Here is a 7819-nt window from a genome sequence, read left to right on the forward strand (position 1 = left end):
GCTAAATATCACTCCTGGTTGAGACACCCTGAGTAATGAGGATACAGATAAGGGATAAGGAGACCAATATTGATGCACCAAGGTTGAGATAACGTTATGGAGTGCCTAGACTATCAGGCTATGGAGTTTGTAGCTCTTATAAACACTGGGTAACTTGGAAGATTTCTAAGTAATGAACTAACATAAAACGAACATTAAGGCTTTAAGAATATAAAGTTTGTCTTCCTGTCTCTCATGATGGCACAGGATCAAGGTGAAAAGGAGAACCCCATGCGGGAGCTTCACATCTGCAAGCTCTGCCTCAACATCTGTGTGGGAGAGAGTGGAGACAAGCTGACCTGGGCACCCAAGGTCCTGGAGCAGCTCATAGGCCAGACTCCTGTGTTCTCCAAAGCTAGATACACCGTTAGGTCCTTTGACATCAGGAGAGATGAAAATATTGCCGTCCATTGCATAGTCCGTGGAGCCAAGTCAGAAGAAATCTTGAAGAAAGGTCTAAAGGCTCGAGAGTACGAGTTATGAAAAAAAATAACTTCTCAGATACTGGTAACTTTGGTTTGGGGATCCAGGAACACATCGATCTGGGGATCAAATATGACCCAAGCTTTAGTATCTACAGCCTGGACTTCTACTGTTTTCCCCCGAAAATAAGCGCTGATCGGAAAATAAGTCCTAGCATGATTTTTCAGGAGGCCATTCCCTAAACATAAGCCCTAATGCGTCTTTTGGAGCAAAACTTAATATAAGATCCAGTCTTATTTTCAGGAAAACATACTATGTGGTGCTGGGTAGGCCAGGTTTCAGCATCGCAGACAAGAAACGCAGGACATGCTACGCTGGGGCCAAACACAGAATTAGCAAAGAGGAGGCCACGTGCTGGTACCAGCGAAGTATCTGTATGATGGGATAATACTTTCTGGCAAATAAATCCCTGTTTCTATCCAAAAGGCCAATAAAATGTTTTCCGTGAAATGTCAAAAAAAAGAAAAAGAAAGAATATGAAGTTTGTACCTGTGTGCATAATGGCATATTAGAGGGATAATACAACAGGCATATAGATCGGTGAGCAGGTCAGAGAGTTATCTTAATGTGAAATAACATAAACAGGAACTAAGATAATAGCAATGAAAACAAAGGTGGCCGATGGGGAAGTATTGCAACAAACATTGCAAGAAACACATGATATTCAATATGTCCTACTCAACTTGCAGAAGTGAAGGACTCTCATTACTGAAAGTGAAAATGATATATTCCAGAAAAGCCTGGAATTCTATTCTAGATAGATGTTTGCACTCTGTACACCATATGAGACTTTCACTACCTATGCCACTGATTCTTCCAAGGATTTTACTTTTTATTTGTAAAGATAAGAGATTTATTAAGAAAAAAAAATCTAAAGCTTTTTCTAGCTTCAAAATCAGGTTAAACATCAGTAGTTCCAGATTTAGGGTTTGGTGCAGCATGTCTAATTCAGTAATTTCAAAAATCAGGGTCAATTGTCATTTTGTGAGGAAAAAAACAATATTTTTCATTTCCCTTAACGCTTGAGATCACATAGAGAGGATTCAGAAATTGACAGAGAATCCATTAAGTCTGCTGGAAGTACATAGTACAATGTATATACAATTTTGTATTATTCTGCTCAGGCTGCTATAACAAAATATCACAGGCTGAATGGCTTAATAATGGAAGTATATTTTTCTCACAGGTCTGGAGGCTAGAAGTCGAAGATCAAAGTTCAGTCCCATTTAGTTTCTTAAGAAATCTCTTTTCCTGACTTGCAGAGGGTCACCTTCTATGTCCTCACATGGCTTTTACTCAGTACATATGCAGGGTAAGAAAGGGAGCTCCTTGGTTTCTCTCTTAGATGAACACTAATTCTACTGAGTCAAGGTCGCACTCTTGTGACCTCATTTAACCTAAATTACCTCCTTTAAAGACCAATCTCCAAATAAAACCACATTGGGGATTAGGTATTTGGGGGGGTGCGCACAAACATTAAGTCAATTACAGTTTCTATCATTGGATCAAAGGCTTAAAATCCTCCATGCCATTACTGAACAAGAAACTTAAGATCTCTAGAGATAATATAAAAAGTAGAAAAGCATAAAATTCACACCACATAAAAAATGAACTCAAAATAAATCAATGACCTAATTGTAAGAGCTAAAACTACAAAACACTTAGAAGAAAATGCAGGCTTCAATCTTCATCAGCTGGAATAGTCAGCTTTTCATTTTATAGTCATGTGTCGCTTAATGAGAGGGAATATGTTCTGAGAATTTTGTCCTTAGGCAATTTCATTGTTGTATGAACATCATAGGGTGCACTCACACCAGCCTAAAGAGTACAGCCTACTACACACCTAGGCTATATTGTACAGCCTATTGCTGCTAGGCTACAAACCTGTACACATGTTACTGTACTGAATACAATAGGCAATTTAACACAGGCTGAATGGCTTAATAATGGAAGTATATTTTTCTCACAGGTCTGGAGGCTAGAAGTCGAAGATCAAAGTTCAATCCCATTTAGTTTCTTAAGAAATCTCTTTTCCTGACTTGCAGAGGGTCACCTTCTATGTCCTCACATGGCTTTTACTCAGTACATATGCAGGGTAAGAGAGGGAGTTCCTTGGTTTCTTTCTTATAGGAACACTAATTCTACTGAGTCAAGGTCGCACTCTTGTGACCTCATTTAACCTAAATTACGTCCTTTAAAGACCAATCTCCAAATAAAACCACATTGGGGATTAGGGATTGGGGGGGGGGCAATTTAACACAATGGAAAGTATTTGTGCATCTAAATACAACAAAATGTAGAAAAGGTACAGAAAAAACATGGTATGAAAGATTAAAAATGATATACCTGTATAGAGCACTTAGCATGAATGGAGCTCACAGGAGGGAAGTTGCTCTGGGCGAGTCCGTGAGTGAGTGAATGTGAATGTGAATTCCTAGGACATTATTGTGCCCTACTGTAGAATTTATAAACACTGTATACTTAGGCTACATTAAATTTATAAAAAAAAATGTTTTTCTTTCTTCAACAATAAATTAACTTTAACTTATGGTAAAATTTTTACTTTATAAACTTAATTTTTATTTTTTTTTTAGATTTTTGACTTTTTTGTGATAACTTTAAACACAACCAAACAGCTATACAAAAATATTTTCTTTCTTCTTATCTTTATTCTTTAGGCTTATTGCTATTTTACATTTTTATTAAATTTATCGTGATGACATAGTTTAGTAAAATTATATGTTTAAAGCATACATTTCTATATATGCTATCACATTGTGTGTTCACCACCCAGAGTCAGTTCTCCTTCCATCATTATATATTTGACCCTGTTTTCCCTCTTCTGCCAGTCCTTTCTCCCCTTACCTTCCGGTAATCACTAAACTGTTGTCTGTGAATTTTTGTTCTTTATCTGTAAGCTTTTCTATTTTTTTAAAAAAATTATTTTATTTTTTCTTTTTAAATTCGAAAAAAAACAAAACAAAAAAAACAGGATCTAAGCACACACATTAGCCTAGGCCTACACGAGGTCAGGATCATTAGTGTGACTGTCTTCCACCTCAACATCTTGTCTTACTGGAAAGTTTTTATGGGTAATAACATGCATGTAACTGTCATCTCCTACGATAACAGTGCCTTCTTCTGGAATACCTGTGGAAGAACCTTCTTGGGCTCAACTTGAGGAGGTATTAGTCTTTTTCAGAAATATGTCTATGGTGGTTTGTTTGGTTTATTTCTTTTTTTCATCATGGATTTGCTTGTGAGCAGATAATATATCATGAACATTCCTCTCTAATAATGAAAACCTTACAGTGTTGGGAGTGCACATTTTCAAACTTTTTTAAGGAGCTTGTTGAGGTCTGCAAAAATTTCTGCCAAACTATGCACAGTGAATTTTTTTTTTGGGGGGGGTCTTGTTTTTTTCCTGCAGTTTTCTTTTCTCTCCTTCAGCTATAAGTTCCTGTTCCAATTCCAACAGTTCCTCATTAGTCAATTCCTCAGGAACAACTTCATATATTAAATAAAGAGAACAAATCAGCATTAAAATGAAGATGCTGAATTAACTAGATAGATTCCCACTGACTGCTGGAGTAAACATACTAGTTGTAGAGTAATTTTCATTTGTCAATAACATTATGGGGTAGATGTTCAGAATCACTCACAAATTGTGTAAACTACACATGCTAAACACACACACACACACACACACACATACACACACTTTCTACTAGATATATACCACAGTAAAACTTTTGTAGAGGTATTAATGAGCCCATTTCCTGGTAGTAGAATAGTTAAAATTATATTAAGTGTGGTTAACAACTACTCTGCAAAAACAGAACTATTGCCAAGGCTAAATCTATTCCAGAGTCCCCTGGGTGTCCCTTATGCATCATCTACTGGGAATAATTTCCTCACATGATTTCCATCCCTTCTCCGACACTCTGGTTTATCAGTAAGATAAGCGTTAAAACATGAAGAGAAAGTATTATGCACTCAAATTAAGTATACTAAACTCTGGCTTTGGGTCTGATAGATAGAATTGATATATTTAATGTATCTTTTTCAAGTTAAGAGTAACTCAGGTCACAGTTGACTTTTTTTTTTTAAGTAGAACAAATAAATCAAGAACTGAATATAAGGTTTTGTCAAATATAAACTTTTTTTTCATTATATTGTATTTATAGTTTATTAAATGCTAAGAAAACCACCTACCAGTTGTCACTGTCTAACCTATATGTATGAAAAATGAAAAGTAGCTATTTATATAAAAATCAACAAAAATTTCCAATATAAAAATAATTTTAAAATGACTAAAGCTTTATTTTCCTATTTTAAAGATGAGTTAAGCATGCCATTTATTTTTGTTTTTTAGGCCAAAAACATAGAGAGATATGCACTTTAAGGCAAATACTGTTTTGATTTTATAAACATGTGCTACTCCAATACATATTTTATAATTTTGTACTTCTTCAAAGAACTAGAGAGGAATACTGTCTAGCATTACAGACATAAATATGCAGTATAAATACATGGCAAATTTACATTTTTAAATCTAACCAAAATTTTGCAGTGTTGCTTTTTCTGGCTTTGGATGCAAACAATACTTAAGTCATATCCTGAAAAACACTGTTTTTGTTCCTTATAGTTCCTTATAGAACAAGTCTAGCAGTTTACACAATTTATCTAAATTCATATTATCTTTCAATATAACTCACGTTTAATAAGTGGCTTGAATCTATACATATTTTGGGATGGTTAGCACTTAGAAATTATAAATGAGAACTTTGTCTTAAATTTGTCCTGTCCTGTCCTGTCCATCCATCCATCCATCCATTGAGGGAACTTCAACAAGGAGTTAGAAACTATAATAAAGAACCACACAGAAATGAAGAATACAATAACTGAAATGAAAACTACACTAGAAGGAATCAACAGATTAACTAAAATAAAAAAAAACATAAATACATGCAGACTAAACAACATGCTACTAAACAACCAATGTATCAAAGAAAAAAATCAAACAAGAATTCAAAAATTACCTTAGTACAAATGAAAATAAAAACATAATTTTCCAAAATGTATGGGATACAATAAAAACAGTTCTAAGAGGGAAGTTGATAGCTAAACATGCCTAACTGAAGAAATAAGAAAAATGCCAAATAAAAATTTAACTTTACACCCAAAGCAAATAGGAAAAAAAAAGAAAGAAAGAAAACAGGGAAGAAAATAATATAGAGCAGATAAACAATATAGGGATTAAAAAGCAACAGAAAAGATCAATGAAACTCAGAGCTGATTAATTGAAAAGATAAACAAAATTGACACACCTTTTGCCAAACTCATCAAGAAAAAAGAGAAAGCCTAAATAAAAAAATAATAAATGAAATAGAAGCTACAACCAACACCACAGATATAAAAGATCATTAAAGAATACTATGAACAATTACATGTCAACAAATTGTACAACATAAAAGAAAGGGATTAATTTCTAGACGTATACAATCTTCCAACACTGAACCAGGAAAGAAATAGAAAATCTAAACAGACCAATTTTAAGCAAGAAATTGAAGCAATTAATCAAAAAACTCTTAACAAACAAAAAGTCAAGGACCAGATGACTTCACAGGTGAATTCTACCAAAATTCAAAGAAGAATACCTATCTTTCTTATACTATTCTAAAAAAAATTGAAGAGGAAAGAATCAGCATTACTCAGACACCAAAGCCAGACAAGGATATTACCAAAAAAAAAAAAAAAAGAAGAAGAAGAAAGTCAATATCCTTGATGAACATAGATGCAAAAATTCTCAATAAAATATCAGCATCAAATTCAATAACACATTAAAAAAATTATATATCATGGCCAAGTGCAATTTATTTCAGTGATGCAAGAATGGTTCAATATTCATAAATCAACATGATACATCATACCAACAAAATGAAAGATACAAATCATATGATCATCTCAGTAGATGCATAAAAAACATTTGACAAAATTCAACATTCTTTTCTAATATAAACTCTCAACAAAGTGGGTATAGCAGGGACATACATCGATATAATAAAGGCTACATATGACAAAAAAACAGCTAGTATTGTACTCAATGGTGAAAAGCTGAAAGCTTTTCTTTTAACATCAGGAACAAGACAAAGATACTCCCTATCACCATCCCATTCAGCATAGTATTAGAAGTCCTAGCCATAGTAATCAGACAAGAAAAGTAAATAGAAGGCATCCAAATCCAAAAGGAAGAAATAAAACTGTTACTATTTGTAAATGACATTGTATTATATATACAAAAACCTAAATACTCTATCCAACAATGATTAAAACTAGTAAGTGAATTCAGAAAATTTGTAGGATACAAAATCAATCTACAGAAATATGCTTTGTTTCTGTATATGAATAACAAATGATTAGAAGTTAAGAAAACAACCTCATCTACAACTGCATCAAAAAGTATAAAATACCTAGCACTAAATTTATTGAAAGAGGTGAAAGACATATACTCTGAAAATTACAAGACATTAAAGAAAGAAATTGAAGAGGATACAAATAAATGGAAGGATATACCATGCTCATGGACGAGAAGGATTAATATTGTTAAAATGCCCTTACTACATTTAATAGAATTAAAATACCAATGTATTCTACTCAGAACTATAGCAATTAATCATAAAATTTGTATGGAACCAAAAAAGAGCCTGGATAGGGAAAGAAACCATGAGAAAGAACACAGTGAGAGGTATTATGCTCATTGATTTCAAACTATACTACAAAGCTACAGTAATCGGTATAGTATGGTATTGGCTCAAAATCAGATGTATAGATCAGTGGAATAGAGAGCCCAGAAATAAACCTACTTATATGATCAATTAATTTACAACAAAGGAGGCAAGAATATAAATAGGGTAAAGACAATGTCTCCAATAAGTGGTGCTGGGAAAGTTGGACAGATAAAAGTATATGAAAAAATGAAACTAGACCACTTTCTTATAACTTATACAAAAAGAAACTCAAAATGGATTAAACACTTAAATATAAGACTGGAAGCTATAAAATTTCTAGAATAAAACATAGGCAGTAAACTTTTTGACATTGGTCTTAGCAATGTGTTTTTAAACAAGAATCTAGTGGCAAAAGCAATGAAAGCAAAACTAAAGAAATGGGACTATGTCAAACTAATATGTTTTTGCACACTGAAGGGAACCATCAAAAAACTGAAGAGATGTCTTATGTAATGGGAGAATATATTCATAAATAATATACCCAATAAAGGGCTGATATCTAAAAT

At 33.4% G+C, this 7819-nt stretch overlaps 1 pseudogene; it reads left to right on the forward strand.

Moving 5' to 3' along the window:
• Nucleotides 1–234: 234 nt before the first annotated feature.
• LOC117022536 (60S ribosomal protein L11-like) lies at nucleotides 235–927 on the forward strand (annotated as a pseudogene).
• Nucleotides 928–7819: the final 6892 nt, after the last annotated feature.

This window comes from Rhinolophus ferrumequinum, chromosome 5 (genome assembly GCF_004115265.2).
Source record: "Rhinolophus ferrumequinum isolate MPI-CBG mRhiFer1 chromosome 5, mRhiFer1_v1.p, whole genome shotgun sequence".
NCBI lineage: Eukaryota > Metazoa > Chordata > Mammalia > Chiroptera > Rhinolophidae > Rhinolophus > Rhinolophus ferrumequinum.